This window comes from Trichosurus vulpecula, chromosome 5, assembly GCF_011100635.1.
Source record: "Trichosurus vulpecula isolate mTriVul1 chromosome 5, mTriVul1.pri, whole genome shotgun sequence".
Lineage (NCBI taxonomy): Eukaryota > Metazoa > Chordata > Mammalia > Diprotodontia > Phalangeridae > Trichosurus > Trichosurus vulpecula.
Genome location: NC_050577.1, coordinates 308,075,521 through 308,090,733, shown reverse-complemented (window position 1 = coordinate 308,090,733; position 15,213 = coordinate 308,075,521). Strand labels below are relative to the sequence as shown.

The following is a 15,213-nucleotide window of genomic DNA, read 5'->3' as shown; positions in this document are numbered from 1 at the left end:
AGGGTGCTTGGAATTGGACCAAAGTCTGCACAGGACAGTTTAGGCCTTGAGAGGACAGAAATGAACTGATTTTAAGCAAAGATAGAACTTCAAATTCAAAGTGGCATGATGACCAATGGCTGTAGGAAATCTCAGAATCTTAGAATGTCAAAGCTGTACGGTCAGAGGTTGTCTGGTTCATCTACCCCAAAGTGCAGATTCTACCTTCAGCCTCCCTGCAAGGTGGTCATCCAGTCTCTGCTTGGAAACAAGGGCTTCTAAGGCAGGCACTCTGGGGGAAGTGTTCACTGTTACAGAGTTCTCCCTCCCTACTCTGACCATGATTGGCATGTTCCCCTCAGAACACCCAGGAGATAATATGGACCACCAGTGGTTATAGGAACATGCATTTTTTTTTTTTTTGTGGGAAACCAGTCTTCTGAAAATAGACTCCTTTTTCACAGTGTAATCTGGAGGCTAGTGAGGTTGAATCTGCTAAAAGTGGGATGTGGCTAATGTTTATTCTGCCAAAGCCAAGAACAAAGAGGTTTTTTGTTTTCTGTTTTTAATTTAATTTTTCCCCTATTAATGAATATCCACCTTCTCTTCCTCCCCTTTTGCCCTTGAGAAATAAGGATAAAGCTCTCATAACAAGTGTGTATAGTCAAGCAAAATCAATTCCCACATTGACCATGCCCAAGAAACATTTCTTGGTCTTCACCCCAAGTCCATCACCTCTGTTAGGAGATGAGTAGCATGTTTCTGCTCTAGACTCCTCATTGGTCATTTCATTGATCCAAGCTCCTAATTCTTTCAGAGTAGTTTATTTTTACATTATTATTATTACATAAATCTTTGCCTTGGTTCTACGTACTTCACTCTGCATCAGTTAATAAATGTCCTCTTTGTCATTTCTTTAAGTGCCATAGTATTCTATCACATTCATAGGCCCCAATTTGTTCAGCCACTCTCCAACTTTTAGGATTTTTAAATTTAAAATTTTCATTGAGCTATTTTTTCTTCATATCAGCTTCATTTCCATTATCCCTTCCCTTTCTCCTACCCAACAAGCTGTCCCTAGTAACAAAAAATAAACAAGGAAAAGGGGGAAAGGGCAGTTGAGACAGTCTAAGCAGCACATCTGCCAAGCTTTCAGTCTCTGTCACCTGTGGGTACAGTCTGACTTAGTGTCTATGTCTGGGGGCTAATAGTAGGTGACCAAGCTTCGAATTGGCACCTCTTCTCAGGCCCTGCCCCAGGTGTGGGTGTATGGCATTTGTCTAGCCCAGGTGCAAGGGGGCTTGAGGAGACCTGAGAAGTTGGACTAAGGCCTTACCAAGAAGGACTGAATAGTAGGGACTTAGTTCACCCTCCTTGGTGTTTGAAGGCCTATCTTGTGAGAGAGATTAGATTTGGCCCCAAAGGGCACTACTAGGAGCAATAAGTGAAGGTTTAATTGAGCCAGATATTTTACTTTGGCTAAGGAAATACTTCTTAGTAGTAAGTGTTTTCCCCAAGTGGAGTAGCCTCCGTTGGGGGCCAGTGAGGGGCTTTTCCCTAGAGGCGTTCCCAGGAATGTTGGCTGACATCTTGGTGAAGACTCTGGACTCAGCCCAGGCTTGGTTTGGGTTTGCCTGGCTGGCCTCTGCGGTCTCTTTGGTGACCTGATTAAACACCTCTCAGGCCTGGATTCTGTTCCCATCTATGCCACTTAGTGGCTGTGTGTTCGAGGGCACTTTACCTGGGTGGGTCTCAATTTCCCTTGTTTGTAATAGAAATGAGCAGGTCTCTAAGGCCCTCCTCTAACAGGGAACAATGGGTGCCTCTTGTCCTGAGCCTTGTGCTCTGCACAGGTGGTGCTAGCCTTCATGGAGCTTACCGTCCAGTAAGGGGCTGCTACAAATGCAGAGAGCTAGACCACTGACGAGATAATTGATCATCACAATCCACATGAGAAGGGCAGCCAAGGGGTGCTCAGTGTGACAAACACCAGCCTTGACCGGATGCTAAGTCACACCTTGGAGCATTGGACTGAGAAGTAAACGGTCAGTGAGTAGAGTGTGTCTGACCCCCCTGCTTCCTCCCTGTGGGTACAGCCAGGCACCGAAGGGCACACAAGGATCAGGATGACTGCCCTGGCCCAGGTCTTGGGGCTGGGCACCTGGTGTAAAGGTGGGCAGCAGTCACACTGAGTTCTGGTTCAGTGTGGGGATTTTGACAGTTCCTTGTAGTTTATCATCTTGAGGTTTTCTCCGTACTTTGTACCAGGTTCAAATGGTGTCTCCCGAGGTTAGTTGGTGACAGGCCTTTGCTGGGAATCCATCCACCACTGGATGCTAGACTTGTCTCTCTGAGGGTAGGAAGGGGGCCAGGCTGAGGGCTTTGTTGAATTCCAGTGTTTCTGAAGCTCCATCTGTGTGCAGGACTCCGTGAATGACCTGACTCTCAGAAGAGTCTCCCTAATTGACTTGAGGTCAGAGGTCATAGCTTGGACTGGGTGCATGATATCCTTCAGCCTGCTGTCTGCACTCTGGAACCCTGGGCCCCTGGACCAGGACAAGTTCCCCCTGGGGCCCTGGCTCTTAGAGCTCCCAGTCTGGTCCTCCAGCCATAGGCTGTAAGGACCTCTGAGGAATAGAAAATAGAATGCTTTTGTGAGGCCTAATGTTGTTCCCCGGGACCTCATGCGTGGGCAGGTACTGTTAGTGTAGGGTGTTGGGAGAGATGCCCATAACGGGAGAGTGTGGGGGTAAAAACCAGTAGATTGGGGACTTGGCTCTTATCATCTGGGCGCCCTTGGTCTGGTCCCTAGACTACCCAATTGCCGATTTCCCATCCACTTTTAATATTCTGTTTTCCTGTCTCAGTATTTTCCTTATCTCTGGGCAGATGCTGTTTTAAAAAATGGGAAATCCTACTTCCAAGCTTTGGGTGCTCTGTCTCAAGGATGCCACCACTGAAGTGAGGTTCAGTTCTGGCCATCTGGGACCAAGGGCTGCCTGAGGTTGACCGTTTCACTGGCTGTGGAAGCTGAGAAGACACTTTAGTGTCCCAGGAGGTTAGTTTTGAAAGGGCCTTCTATGATGGAGCGGCCCAGCCCCCTTACTTGGCCCTGGAAAAGACAGAAGAAAGAGACGTGATTTGACCGGGGTCCCACGGCAGGTTGCACATTAGCCCGGTCTGTTACTTCTAGTGAAGATTGTGTTCAAAGGAGCATTTCCAGGCAGGCTTTTCCTTTTCTCATCTGTTCTTCTGCTGTGGACTAGCTCTCAGTTTTAGGACCTGCTAGAAGCGCAGGGTCCTGCTCACTCTCTTGGAGAGGAACCTGGATCCAAGTCCTCCTGTGGTGGCCTTCCCTCCCCTCCCATGGCAGCGCCTCCCCAACCGTGAAATGGAGAAGTAAAGCTCCACCGAGCAACAGCAGCTTGCTTCTAAAGACCACCATATTTTTGATTACTAGTTAAGCTTCTAATTATGTGAAGTACATTATTGCCACATCGGTGATTAATTTAGACTCAGCATCAGCCTGTTTCTTTTGAAACTTCTGGGTGCCTCTAAGGAGTTCCCATCTTGTCAGCAGGCAGTACTTGGGATCCCTGGAGGAAAGGCATATTGTGTGTTGGACGGTATGCAAGGCAACGGGCCCATCCTCAGCTCCTGAGATCCTTGGCCAAGGGAGAAGAGAAAAAAGAGGCCTGGGAGAGAGAGCATGTTCTCCTCTGGGGCCAAGCCTTTGTATTCTCCATTCTCTGATAATCCCAAGATAAGAGCAGACCCTTTCTGAAAACTTTGGCAGTCTTTTCATTGCTAATGTGATGGAAATTCAGTTTGATGGAAGATAGGCCTCACTGGGCTGGGACTGTGAGCCGCCTTCCTCAGGTTACCATGGAGCAAGCTACTGAGGCCTCCCCAGAGTTCTTTGAGCAATATGTCAGTGCTTGCCTTGTGACTAGCACTGTGTTAAACACTGGGTGTACAAATTCAATGAAAAAGAAAAGACAGCCCCTGCTGTCGAAGAAGGTCATGGAGCTCTGAGGGGAGTGAGAATGGCTTCAAAATGGAGACTCTGGGAGGAGCTCATCAGTTGGGTCAAGACAGGAACAGAACCAGGAAGTGAGAGTCCATAGGTCCTTTTACATTCCATTCTATGGTCTAAGCTTATTTGTGACTCTCCGGCTCATTCCTGGCCTTTCCAGCCTTTCCCTTCTCCCCAAGCCTCTTGAGGATTGGAAGGGTAATTCATTTTTCCACCTGTGGGTCTCTAGGAGTGTTCTGTGAAGCCCATTGGGGAGGGAAGGGCCCTACCTGGAGGGGCCCAGGCTTCCTTTGTCAGCCCTTGCTCATCCATGTTCCTTCGACCAAGGAAATCACAGGCCTAGACCTGTCCCAGTCCCATATTTTTATGAAATGCCTGAGATGTATCAGCTCCTGGAGATGCTGTCCTTGTTCGGCGTTGGGACGATGAGAATGGGGAGGTGAGGCAGCCTCTGAAGTTGTAAACCTGGGAGCTGACTGGATGACGGTGGGGCCCATGAAGGAAATGGGGAAGTAGGGAGGATGGGTCCTGAGGAGAGACGTGTTCCATGATGGCTCCTTGCTTTAGCGTTGGAAATGTCCCCAAAGCGGGAAGTGGTAGCTTGGGCCGAACCTCAGGGCAGAGAATAAGAGTGGATAGTGAGGTGTGGGGGGAGTCATGTGGCAGAGGGGTCAGGAGGTCATCAAATTTGGAAGGAGAGGATCGCTCTGAGCAGATCCCTGGGGAGTTGTCTCTGTTGCTGTGGGAAAGGAGAGGCTTGCACCAGGGAACTTGCAAGAGCCTGCTAGCTCCAAGCCCATGAGACAGTGCTCAATATGGTGCCACACTTACTCTAGGAGTACTGATGAGCTAGTGTACCCTGTGGTGGCGACAGGGGGAACAGCAGCTTAGGTCATTTCTCTGTTGATTATGTCCAGTTTATTCTGTCTCTGTCATGTTGAGTGTAGTTGTTTGCATGTTTTCTCCCCTATTAGACTGGGAGGTCCTGGAAGCCAGGGCCTTTCTCATTCTTTGTATTCTGGTGCTTAGCCCAGTGCCTGGTGCTTAGTAGGTGCTTAATCAATGTTTCTTAAATGACTGAGTACTGTGGGCCAGGCCACCTGGACTGGTGAGTCTTTCTTCAGCCCCTGCTGTGAACAGGGCCCGAGATCAGGCCCTCAAGGTACAAGCTTTGTCCTTCTGGAGCTCCCAGGTGACTGGGTCGAGGGTGGGGTATGACAGATTCCTTGAGGTGTCTAATAAAAGGTGAGGGGCAGTGGAGGCAGAAGAGAGAGCCAGGCCAGGGCTTGGGGAGTCTGCCCTCGGTGCCAGGTGATGAGGGAGGTCAGCAAAGCTGCATGGTCGCTGGTGCCTCCTATGCTGCGAGAGCAGGACCAGTAGAACCTAGAGAGGAAGGAGCGGAGAATGGCATTGACTTGGTCCCAGGTGGCAGAGAGGTCCCCGGAGACCCAGAGTCAAGAGGGGTTGAGTAAAGGCCTTTGAAACTGGTAACTAAGAGATCGTTGGTCACTTTGGAGGGAGCAGCTGCCACACGTTTGGAAGAGTGAGAAGAGGACATGGTCTTCTCAAGGATCTCAGCCACGGAATGCAAGAGAGGTCCGGGACAATAGACGGGAATGGATGAATCGAGTGGGGACACAGGCAGCTCAGTGGTGCAGTGGATAGAGGATGGGCCTGGAGTCAGGAAGACCTAGTTTCAAATCCAGCCTCAGATACTTCCCAGCTCTGTGACCCTGGCCAAGTCACTTCATCTCTGTTTGCCTCGGTTTCCTTGATTGAAAAAGGGAGATAATACCAGCTCCTCCCTCCCAGGGTTATTGTGAGAATTCAGTGAGATGGTGTTTACAAAGCACTCAGGCAGTATAGAAATGCTTCTTCCATTTCCCATTTGTAAGCAGTAGGGAAGGGGCCAGTATAGATAGGGAAAGAGGGAAGCGAAGTGAAAGAGTGGGGAGTGATGGAGAAGTTGGGTGGGGGGATGGGATCAAAAGGGCATGTATAGGTGTTGGACTTAAAAGGAGGAGGCCACTCCTTCCTCTAAGACCAGAGGAGATAGAAGGAAGATGTGGAAAACGGGCCAAGATGAAGCTCTGAATGAATGTCCTCAAGTGAACCATGAGACAAAATCCTGTACAGAGAAGGTGGAGGCAGAGGGTGTAGTCAGAGGCTTGAGGAGAGACAAGGACATTTAGAACACCCCTTGTGTTGAGTGGGATTGCACGTTGATTGCAGAAGAGTAGAAAGAAAGGTTGTCTTGTTGAAGTGGAAATTAGAAAAATTTCTCGTGGTTCCAGTGAGGACAGATCAGTGACTTTTTCTAGCTCTGCCAGGAGCACCCAGATTGCAGCAGAGGAGGATGATGGCAGGAGTCATCTTGGGGTCTTGTTTGGTAAGGCGATAGGACGAGGGAGCAAGAAGCGATGAGAGTGGAGAGTTGAATTGGTTCACCAAGTGGTCAAGTTGGGGAAAGGAGGCAAATACAGCCGGTGTATAGGTGATAACCTGAGGACCAACTAAGGGGTACGCAGAATGGAGGACTGAGCTTGCTAGCCATAGAATGGGGCATGCAGTTGGGGTTAAGTGACTTGCCCAAGGTCACGCTGCTAGTAAGTGTCAAGTGTCTGAGGCTGGATTTGAACTCAGGTCCTCCTGACTCCAGGGCCGGTGCTCTACTCAGTGTGCCACCTAGCTGCCCCTGCATTGGCTAATTTAGGAGCTCACTTTTTACAGTTCTGGAATGATGGAAGGGGGAGGGTTCATAGGAGAGAACCTGGGATAGAGGCAGAGGCTGGGGAGCTGGGGTCTTGGCCGGGTGTCTGGTGATCGGGTCCTCAGGTTCAAGACACTGCCACTTGGCCCTGGAAGGTAGATGCAGCAAAAGGCCTGTTTTAGATTTGCCATCAGGTCAGGAGAGCGGACCTCACTAGGGGGCTGTTGTCAGTTCAGACTTCACCGGGAATGCCTGATCCTTGACGTCTTAGCAGGAATAAGGACGTTAGCATTTCTAATTCACATTTGTTCCAAGGCTTAGGGTTTGTGGGGCTTGGGCCAGAAAGAACAAGGCTTATTATTAACTTTTTTCAGATGAGAAGACTGGGGCTTAGAGGAGAAGACATTAGTCTAGAGTTGCAGAGGTATGCTCTGATCCGGGCCCTTTCTCGGCTACTTGTTCTAGCAGTCTGTGAGTTTTAGGCTGAATCAGCTGCCAGTGACTGCAGGCCCCTTAGCCCCTTGGTGCCCTTCCTCTGGAAGCTTGTCAGTGTTGTCCTCAAATGACGTCAACCAAAAGTGAGCGTGGGAATCCAGATTGGGGCTGAATGAGGCCTAGGCCATGGGGCTCTCCCCTCCTCATGTCTGGGAGCCATGCCTCTCTTGAAGCAGCCCAGCCCAGGGGGTTGTGCTGGGGCCAATTTCAGCTCTGCTCCTACAGAAGATGTGGAATTCCATCAGGGTGGGCACTCCCTCATCAGACACAGATTGCAGCCCCCTTATGTCTTGATGAGTTGCTCTGGGCCAAATGACTCATCCACCTTGTGGTAATGGATCTCTGAGCTTTGTCCTCATTTGGTCCAGTCAGCAGCCCAGCCCAGAGCCAGCTTCTGCACACATTAAATAACACACTTAAAGACATGATTCTTGTTCAGTTTGTCCTTTCTATTTTCCACTCAAAGATGAGAGAGAATGAAGAATTATATGACTGATGAGTCCTGACCCACCTGGGACCATTTCACCCTCATTTACTGAAGAATAGTGGTTCCCCCAATGGTAAACAGGAGGGAAGGATGGAGGGAGGAGACAGACAGACAGACAGACACAGGGACAGAGAGAGAGAGAGAGAGAGAGAGAGAGAACACACACTTCCTCCTCTGTCCTTATCAAAAAACATCCCAATGGATCTCCAGGTGTACTCCTGAGTATTTACCAGAATGAGGGTGAGGTCATCTGTGGAGGGACTGAGAAGTGATGATGTCATTCTGGGTGTCATTCCCCTGTAGACCCTTGCTCCGGGTCAACCTAGCTAATTCTCTTTTCATCGGAGTTTTCTCTCTTAACAGTCTGTCCATTCTTTCATATATCAGACCATAAGCTGATAACAATATCCAGCCTCTCCTAGAGAGTGCTGCTGGCAAGTCTCTCCCTGGCTTAACTTTAATTGCTTGCTAGCATCTTTCCAAATCTCTAGGTTCTCCCCTCTGTAGCTTCTGTTCCCAGTTTTCACAGAGCCCTGCTCCATTAGATCATTTCCTTGCTAGGGAGGAATAAGGCACATCATCCCATCCTGGGATAACCATATCTTCCTCTAAAGCCCTTCTACCTCTAAATAGAGATTTTATACCTTGAGATCCCATCCTCATCACCAAATGTTTTAGTAAGGCAATTATCACACTATAGATGGTAATTGTAAATGTGCCTATGTAGTTCTGTATCGCATACCATAAGAGACTCTGTGTGGAAGGTAGAAGAAGTAAACCATTTATTCAGATACCAGAGAACCAGATCCCAAAACCAGTAAGTCCAACCCATCCAAGCAGTAAGCAAGTCCCCTTTATAACAACAGCAAAGAACCTAAAATACAACATCACAGCAGGGAGCCAAGTCATCCCCTAACCTTCCCGCCCCCTGCTGGGGCCTTGCCATCAACAAGCACTCACAGCACAGCTAGCACACGTCTGCTCTCTCCAACGCTCTGAGCATTTCCTGCTCCACCCTTTCTTGTTCCTGTCGTTCAGCAGGCTCCTCCTACCACATGTGACATAAGTAGTTCACGTGGGCCTGTTAATGGGCGGGAAAGCCCTTCAAATTTACATTGGCATTGCAGGGTCCAGGAGAATGGCCAGCTGATGGCCGAAGCCCTGGCTCACTGCCTTAGACTCTGGAGCCTCACAGCCTCCGTCCCCTGCTCTTGGGGCTCCTCTGTCCCATCCGCCGTTGCTTCCCGGTTGCTGCAGCTGCCCGCCTGGTGGCTCCCAGCGTTGTGTAGGCCCAAACTGGAGTTTGTGAGTCACGTGGGAAGAAGGAGGCGAGCCCAGAGAGACGACTGGACAGCGTGGATTTGTGGGAGTGAGAGAAAGGACCTTGGCATTGGGGTCTCCCTGTCTGCGTGAGCGCATGGATCTGGACACGTCGAGGCCGTGTGAAGAGGAAGGCCCAGATCCTGTCCTGGGCCTTCTTGCACTGCCCCCGTTGCAGACTTGTGGAATCTCGGCATGGGATGGCTCGGAGGCCGGAGGGGACCTGGGTCTTCCGGCTTTGCCGGCCCAAGCCTCAGGGGGCTGCCCGCTGGGGAATATGGCCCGGAAGCTGGTTCTCCGGCCTCCCCCTTCTTCCGTATCAGACTTGGGAAGGATCTTAGGGACCCAGGAAGAATTTGGCAGAGCTAGGGCTGCCTGGACCTGGCCGTCTCGCTTTCTTTTTCTGGGTAATACCGATGTGCTCTTATCACATCCAGCCCTGCTCTGTATTTGTGCCGGTCTGCAGATGTGTCTGTACACATCCATGTAAAGCATGGGTCTTATTCACAAAGACACCTAGGTCACTCCCCTCCGCTACTTCTTCTCTGGCTTCTATCCCCTACCCCATGGGGGCTGGGCGGGGAGACAAATATCTTATTTGCAAAGTGTACTCAAGATGGCTGCCCACAAAAGTCTGCATGCCTTCTTCCGCCCCGAAGCCCGTCCATCCACGTCCTTCCATGGCCTCTGTGGCGGGGCTGGAATCCCGAGGGGCCGCTGGAGGGAGCCGGCTTTCCCGCAGCTTATCTGGACAGTGCTGCTCGTTCTCTGATGAGCTCTGCTGGCTCTGCCCATTCATTCTTCCCCCTTTACAAGTCTTCGCAATGGTCCATTTTAGGATACTGATGCCATCGTCTCGATGGCTCTTCTTGCTCGCTCACTGCCTCCTGGGCCTGTTTGAGATGATCTCTTCCCTCCTTTCTTACAGCAGAGGAGCTTGTCATCATGTCTAGATGCTGTAACTTCTGTAGCCTTTCCCCAGCTGAGAGGCATCCCCCCTTAGTTTCCTGGCTTTTGCCTCCACAAAATGAGCTGCTGTAAACATTTTCCTAAGTATTGGACTTTTTCTTCTTTAGTCTCTTTTGTCTGAAAGTCTTTCAGGGGTTTATCTGGGTCACAGGGCATGAACTGCTTGGTAACCTTCTGTTATCATTCCACATTTCTTTCCAGATGGTTGTGCCCATCTCCGGGTCCACCAGTGGTGCGTCCGTGTGCCTGTTTCCCCACAGCCCCTCCAACCCTGATCATTTTCCTTTTCTGGTCATCTTTGCCACTGAGCTGGGTTTGAGGTGGATCTCAGAGTTCCTTTAATTTGCATTTCTCTAGTTAATGGTGATCTGCAGTATTTTTTCATTCTGCTATAGATAGCCTGGGTTTATTCCCTTGAGAGCTGCTTTTTCATATCTTGAGACTGTTAATTGAGAAATGGCTCTTTTTCTTATAAATTTGAATCATTTCCTTATTTGCGTTGGAAATGAGAGCTTTATAAGAGAATTTTGCTTCAATAATTTCCCCCTGTTCTTTCCCTTTTAATCATTTTATATGATTTATTTTAAATTTTATGTAGTCAAGACTATGCGTTTCCTCCTCTTTGATCCTCTCTGTTCTCCTGTCCATCGCGGTGCTGGGTCATTTCCCCCTCATTTCTCTAGTTGTCAGTGTTGAGCTGGTGCTTCACATGGTCATCTGCTGTGTGGAGCACCTTCGTTTGAAGTGTGAGGTGACCAGCCACATCCACTTACTTCTGTCTTGGTCCAATTTCCATCTGTTTTTGTTTTTTTTCAGGTACTGAGGCCTTGTCTCAGCAGCTAGAGTCAGTGTTTATTGATGACTGGGATATTAGACAGATTTGAATAATTACTGCTTTGTATTATAGTGTGACGTCTGCTGCTTCTAGGCCGTTCGTTCCTATTTCTTTTCATTATTTCTGTTGATTTGTTGGACTCTTTTTTTCCTCCATGACAACAAGCATTTATTTAGTCTCTACCATTGCCAGGCCCTGTGCTGTCTGTTGTTCAGTTGTTTTCAGTAGTGTCCGACTCCTTATGACCCCTTTTGGGGTTTTCTTGGCAAAGATACTGGAGTGGTTTGTTCTTTTCCTTCTCTAGCTCATTTTACAGATGAAGAAACTGAGGCAAACAGAGTTAAATGACTTGCTTAGGGTCTCACAGATAGTAAGCGTCTGAGGCTGGATTTGAACTCAGGTTGCTTAGGATGGGTACACTTCTGGTATTATCACTTGAAAGTTTGTCCTGAGCAGGGCTGTGGATGTGGGGTTCCACAAGGCAAGGGGAGGGGGCAGAAGGCAATCAAGCTTGGCCAGATCATAGACGATAAGACTAGCATCAGATGAGGAGGGACCTTTAGGATAGAGATGGTTTGAAGATGGTCTTGAATGCCAGAGCCAAGACTGGGGATTTTTTTAGGAGGTCTGGCCTTCGTCTGGGGTTTGATTCAATCCTAGGGATGTATTGGGGAGATGCCTCAGGATTCTTCTTGTGGAAGATGCTCCCCTCCCCTAGACAACCGCTCCCACTCTTGACATCTGCTTTGGGATCTCCAGCGACTTTGTCTGTAGGAATGCCTGTAGTATCTTGGCCTAAATGGGGCAGAGGGTGAGGTTCTCAGAAAGGAGTGACTGAGCAGAAGGTGCTTGGCAAGCTCTCCTGCCCTGGATTCCTGCTCCCCCTGCATAACTCCTGATGCAGGTAAGGGGCCTGGATCCCAGACCAGGCCCCCTGTGCCCGGCTGGAGCCGACATGTCTTCAGTAGCCAGGCACATCCCCATCGTGTTTATTCTGTCAGATCATCTAAGTGGCTGTTCCTGCCACTTCCTGATAGCCACATCTGATCCATGGAGAGTTTTGTTCTCCACATTTGCAGTTAGTTTATTAGTCTGAGGCAGCATCTAGTTACTTTAAAGGTCTTTGAAAGAAAGGGGATGACAAAGGGAGATAGTTCAGATCAGGCTCCTTGTTATTGATGCTGTCTGACCTACTTACTATAAGACACTGGCATGAATATTTTTTCCCCAATTAATTCCAAGTAGGTAGCAATGGGATTTTTTTCAGAAGACACCTAAGCCGTGCTTTTAGACAGGAAGATGCCCCGCCAGTTTCCTCTAATGGTTGCATAAATATTATTCTAAATATGATAAATAATGTAGCTGTTATTTTTATGGGGAGGTGGCTTAGTAAAGTATATTAGACTTAGAGTATATCATGAGTCACTCTCACTTGGACATTTGCAAAACTCTTTCTTTAACACAACCCAGAGTTATTCCTCCTGTTTTTCCCATGAAGAAACAGGTCCAGAAAAGTGGCAGAATTTCTTGAGGGTCCACAGGTAGTGAGTGGTGGAGCCTGGGTGACTCTCAGCTCTTTCTGTGGCCCCATGTCTCCTCCTTTCTTGGGTCTTTTGTGTTGAGCCTGCCTGTGGGTCTAGTGTGGGCACTTAATCGAGAAGCTCTACCCCTCCCCCATCAGCTGCCATCAATTTCTAGGACTGTTGACCCAGAGTCTGGGGGGATTTTAGAGTCCATTGGGTCCAGCCTCCTCATGTTATACAGCCTAGAAGCCACTCCCTGAGAGGGGAAGGGGCTTATTGAGGGTCACTCGGGCTGAGTGGCAGAAATGGCACTTGCCTCCAGACCTATCATTCCCTGCCCTGCATCATGTGACCTGGCTGACACTGGAAAGACAGATCTCAGCCCCGGAGATGGACCTTCTGTCTTACCGTATGTCAAGGCTTCCGCTCCTTGAGGGAGAATGAGAAGTGATCTAATCTCTGCCTGGGCACATCTGCTGGTGACAGTAACCACCACAATAAACAAAGACATCTTATCAACTACTTACCACCCCTCAGGCTCACCTGAACACCCATTTGAAACCCTCTTCACCTCATGGCATCTCTCCACAATGATACTAGAATGCCATTTGGACTTGATAACTTTAAAATTCTTAGTGGAGGGGCAGCTAGGTGGCGCAGTGAGTACCCTGGAGTCAGGAGGACCTGAGTTCGAATGTGGCCTCAGACACTTGACACACTAAGTGTGTGACCTTGGGCAAGTCACTTAACCCCAATTGCCCTGCCTTCCCCCCTGCAAAAAAAAAAAATGTAAAAAAAAATTCTTAGTGTATGTCAATGGAAGGCAGAGACTGAAGACTTGAAGCGGTAATGCCCAGGCCCCAGTGAGCCACTGAAAGAAGAGAATAGTTACACTTTTAAGTCTCTGCCCAGCACCAGAGAAAAGGCTGGGCTGAATGTGCCTCCTGGAATCAGAATGACTAGGGAGAACACTTTTAAGGCAGTGAACCTCTCCTCATGGACAGCTCTGGAATCAGAAAATGGACCATCTCAGATTTGCAAAGCATCCTAACAGAAAACCAGGGCTCAGTGCCCTACACAGAAAGGCAAATGCACCCTCACCAGAAGTGGGGAGAGGACTGACAGACGTTCCCAGGGCACAAGATCAAGTGGTCAAAACCCAGCAGGGGGTTCTTTATTATTATCAGCGATCTTCTGACAGTTACTGGAACCCATACTTGCACTGGCCATCTGCAGAGCTACGGTGAAGGTCCAGTCCTATGGGAGGGGCTTCGTATCTGCCCCCGGACATTCTGCAAAGGCTAGCTGTTATTATCGCGTTCAAACCCCATAGCAAAGTAGTCACGAATGGGCTATATTTCACACAAGTAAATACCATGCTAAAATTTGGAACACTTGCACTTCCTGCCCCAGTTTTCACTGATACACAGTTTTCCAAAGATTTTCTGGGTTGAACTTTTCCATATTTGGTTTTGCATTGAGTCGACTGTTATTCTCAATGCATTTTTACGACACTGATAATGCCACCGTGCAGTAAAACGTGTTCAGTTTGTTTGCAGGGAAATCACTGAGCCCAGTGCTGGGCCTTGAGCTGGCACTTTGAGATATGCCCATCACTCCCAGTATTTATTTAATCACCATCAGATTATTGTTCAGTCATTTATAAATATTTGCATGTTTTGCATATGGAATGGCAACAGGTCCAGAAAAATCGATTTTGATCACGGTCTGCATTTAGACCTAGACATGTGAGTTAGGTTTCAACTTCTCCAAGTACCTAAGTGCACCTTGTTATTCTGTTCAGCATGCTTCCAGAAGAAAACAATACAGACTTAGGTCATGTATTCTCTTCTCCATTTGGAAATTCTTCTGCCTCATTAGATCAGATTTATCTCTTTTTGCTGCATCCGTGCTCTACATTGGCAGTGTTCCTCCCTCCAGTACAGAGGGTAACCCTTCTCTACTTTCTGGTCTCTTTGGGGGCTTGTTCAGTCTGTTTCTTCCACTAATTCTTTCAGAGAATATGTTTAACATGCTTCAGGCCTTCCTCTGGGCTCTGTAGGGCCACTCACTTTAGTCTTAGAGCTAGGAGGGACCGTAGAGATCATTGAGTCTAATCTGGTGAGAAGCCATGAGTGCAAGGGCTGGGATTTGAACTCAGCTTGGGTGACTTCAGATCTAGAGCCTGATGATAATACTAAGAATTCCCCTTTCCGTTTCTGGTGCCTTCTGTTTTACAGAGTGCCTTCTTCCTTCCCAGCCACCTGGGAAACAGGTTCAGCCAAGTCTCACTGTCTTTTCTGGAAGAGACACTGGCTGAACGCTTTTGTCAGGCTTCGGAGATCAGAGGTTTCCTCGGTGGGTATGCTCCCCTTCTTGGCACAGACTGCTTCCCCTCCTCGACGTATTAGATGGTGTTTGCGGGTTGTTAAGGCCAGAACGTTCCTCATTCTGCATTCAGCCTGGCACTGTTTTTCCAGACTTAGCCAGGTTAGTGCTCAGGTGGCAGATGTGCCATCTTTCAGTTACAGAGTGCCCAGGCTGCTTGGAAGGGCTCTCCCAGTTTTGTCCTGACCCTGCTGCCAAGGCTGTTGGAGGGAGGCATCTGCAGAGGGTGGTGTGGAGGACGTGCATTCGATCTGTCTGCCTGAAATGGAGCTTTTTCATCCCAGTAACAAACTTTGCATCTCTCCAGCAGGAGTAAATCTCCGCAAATAGGCATCTTCTTTACTAATGATGTTTCTTTTAGTTCTGAAATGTCTGGGAAGGCATCACTGACTGTGGATTAATTATGCTAGTTAATCGGAGAAGGTTCAGAATATTCATTATCTGCAGCTAATTAGTTATTAAAATGGAGAA

At 48.6% G+C, this 15,213-nt stretch overlaps 1 protein-coding gene across 1 annotated transcript in view; it reads left to right on the top strand.

Annotated features, from left to right (window-relative positions):
* Nucleotides 1-15,213, top strand: part of TBC1D22A (TBC1 domain family member 22A) — a 323,593-nt gene that overhangs the window by 156,260 nt on the left and 152,120 nt on the right. The window lies entirely within an intron of this gene.